General features: G+C 42.2%; 2 pseudogenes; both read left to right on the top strand.

The window, feature by feature from the left end:
- The first annotated feature begins 2,474 nt into the window (after positions 1-2,474).
- Positions 2,475-2,705, top strand: LOC139252692 (U2 spliceosomal RNA; annotated as a pseudogene).
- Positions 2,706-2,836: 131 nt separating this feature from the next.
- On the top strand, positions 2,837-3,075 carry LOC139252438 (U2 spliceosomal RNA; annotated as a pseudogene).
- Positions 3,076-3,326: the final 251 nt, after the last annotated feature.

Genomic DNA, 3,326 nt, shown 5'->3' with positions numbered 1-3,326 from the left:
GCCCCCTGGTTGTTGACCCTTCTGCCAAGGAAACAAGTCCTTCCTATCCACTCTATCCAGGCCCCTCATAATTTTATACATCTCAATCAGCTCTACCGTCAGCCTCTGTTCCAAAGAAAACAGATCCAACATCTCCAACCTTTCCTCATAGCCAAAATTCTCCAGTCCAGGCAACATTCTTATAAATCTCCTCTGCACCTTTTCCAGTGCAATCACATCTTTCCTGTTATGTGATTACCAGAATTGCGCACAGTAATGCAGCTGAGGCCTAACCAGTGTTTTATACTGTTCAAGCATAACCTCCTTGCTCTTGTATTCCATGCCTCAACTAATAAAGGCAAGTATTCTATATGCCTTCTTAACCACCTTATCTACCTGGCCTGCTACCTTCAGGGATCTGTGGACCTGCACTCCAAGGTCCCTTTGTTCCTCTACACTCTTTAGTGTCGTACCATTTAATGTGTATTCCCTTGCCTTGTTAGACCTCCCCAAATGCTTACGTCACACTTATCTGGATTGAATTCAATTTGCCACTGTTCTACCCACCTGACCAGTACATTGATATCTTCCTGCAGTCCGCAGCTTTCTTTTTCAATATCAACCACACAGCCTTTTTTATTGTCATCTGCAAACTTCTTAATCATACCCCCAACATTCAAGTCCAAGTCATTGATATAGACCACAAAAAGCAAGCGACACAGCACTGAGCCCTGCGGAACCTCATTGGATACAGCCTTCCAGTCACAAAAACATGCATCAACCATTATCCTTTGCTTCCTGCCTCTGAGACAATTTTGGATCCAACTTGCCACTTTGCCCTGGATGCCAGGGGCTTTTACTTTCATGATCAGTCTGCCATGTGGGACCTTATCAAAAGCTGAAGTGCTATTGCAGCGAGCCGTCAAGGGTCCGATGGGCCAAATGGTCCAAGTTACGTTTACTTGTTCCACACTATCTAGTACTACCAGAATTTTGCTGCATGCAACCTTTATTCCTCCCTTAAAGTAGTTCCTATGGTGGGCTGGAACTGCAATCTGAGGTAATAGAAAAAAAACGATGCAAAATAAGCTAAGTTACCCTAACTGTAGAAAGGTTCAATAAAATTAAGGAAGAATAAAATAACATGAAAGAAGAACCAATGATCTCAAAAAAAGAAAAGCCAGGAAAGAAAAGCATAAAATAAGGAGGGTCAAAAATGAGAAGCAAGATTTAAAAAGACATTAAAAAATAAGTCACATTTTTAGAACATACTCAATTTCCATGGGATCTTCATTTTTGTTCACAGGTTTAAGCACGAGTAACAACAGAAAAGGTTTCAAAAAGATTTCAAAAGTCTGATCATTAGCACCTTTGCCATTCTGTTAAAAATGTAATTATGTGGATCATGGTAGAGTAATGTCTCCTATCAGTTTGGTAACTCATAATGGCCAATAATACCTGAAGCAAATATAATTTTAATAACTAGCGGCAAAAGAAGATCATAATCTTTGTTCTGATGTTAGACTCAAACTAGAATATCCAACTGATAGCTGGATTAGTGTGATATTGATATGTATGATAACTTTCATATTCCTAGTTAATTATTGCCGTCACTTACAAGGCTATGAATCAAGAACTGGAAAGTGGGATTAAACTGGATAGCTTTTTTTTGGCTGGCACAGACACGATGGGTCGAATGGCCTCCTTCTGTGCCGTCAATTTCTATGATTCTATGATTCTATTGCTTTCCGAGACTGCAGACGAATATTCTGGAAGGCACTGTCCAGTGCTGATGCAAAGTGGAAGCCAGAGCAAAGATAATTATTTTGTAGCTGAGCAGAACTCTTTTTGTCATTTGTAGAACACTTACTTAAATATTCATAATAACATAACAATATCCTTAAAAAGGAGCAGTTAGATTTATGTTCAAGCAGATCCATTGCTAAGCATTCTTGGAAGGATACATTCTTGGATTTTTAAATAGGCTGCTCATTAAATGTTTTGTGACCTTTTCCTGCTGTTTATCGGTCAGTGCATTTCAGGCTTATGCAATGAGGAAGAGCTGCACTCTGCACACGTATAGCAGCTGCCATGAAATGCATCAATTATGATTTAGTTGAGCTCATTATTGCTCATTTTCCATTCCAGTTTATTATCACTTCCAGATCAACTGTCTAAATTGTTCCTTTGCTTTAACGACTTTTGATTTTTTTTAGTTTCAAAAGTAAATCTTAATAATTTAAATAGTGGACTTATCATTTTATCTCAAATTCTATTAAACCTAATTTTATATATCTCAGGTCTTGGTTTGATAGGTTTATGGTTAATTTATACAATGCATATATATTGTTCTTCAACACTGTATTACAGCATTGTGGGCCACCCCGACCTATGAGAGGACACCACCGCAGGTCGGGAGTATAAAGAGCTGGAGCGCCGGGCCCCTGCAACATCGTTGGCCACTCTGGGAATATAAAGAGCTGCAGCATGCCACTGCAGCTTCTCGGCCTTTTGGCTAAGATCTGCATAACTAACCTGACCAGCCACCATGACTTCCGGGTGGTTTCTCCCTGGTCAGGAAGGTATATGCTTACATTTTTGTAAACAGGAGGTGCGTGGGATGGCTTGACCCATCCACCTCCACGGAGGTGAGTGGGGGACCTGACCCATCCACCTCCATGGCACGAACCTGGTATTGCAGTACTTCCAGGAACGGTGCAGTGGCTCTAGGCCTTTTGGCTAAGAGCATTGGCGCAGAGTGATCCTTGACTGGTGCAGGGTGACCTCTGGCGTTTGTGACTTGACAAAGAATTGGAAACGATTGGCTACGAATTTATAAAAAAAAAAAAATGCCACTGCAGCTTCTCGGCCTTTTGGCTAAGATCATGCGTAACTGACCTGACAGGGGAGTAGCCACCATGACCTCCGGGTGGTTCTCCCTGGATCAGGAAGGTATATGCTTGCTTTTTTGGAAACAGGAGGTGGGTGGGGTGGCTTGACCCATCCACCTCCACGGAGGTGTGTGGGGGACCTGACCCATCCACCTCCATGGCACGAACCTGGTATTGCAGTACTTCCAGAAACGGTGCAGTGGCTCTAGGCCTTTTGGCTAAGAGCATTGGCGCAGAGTGATCCTTGAATGGGCCCAAGGTGACCTCTGGCGTTTGTGATTTGACAAAGAATTGGAACGATTGGCTACGAATTTCAAAAAAAAAAAAAAATGCCACTGCAGCTTCCAGCGCGAGTCGTCCCAAGTGTGCGATGACTTTGTAGTGGAGTTCAGGACTGGAATATCGGGTCCTTCATTGAAACATCTATGAACTCATCCCTTTTGGTGTGGAAGCAAG

The sequence above is a fragment of the Pristiophorus japonicus genome, chromosome 2, assembly GCF_044704955.1.
Source record: "Pristiophorus japonicus isolate sPriJap1 chromosome 2, sPriJap1.hap1, whole genome shotgun sequence".
NCBI lineage: Eukaryota > Metazoa > Chordata > Chondrichthyes > Pristiophoridae > Pristiophorus > Pristiophorus japonicus.
This window is presented reverse-complemented; position numbering and strand designations above follow the sequence as displayed.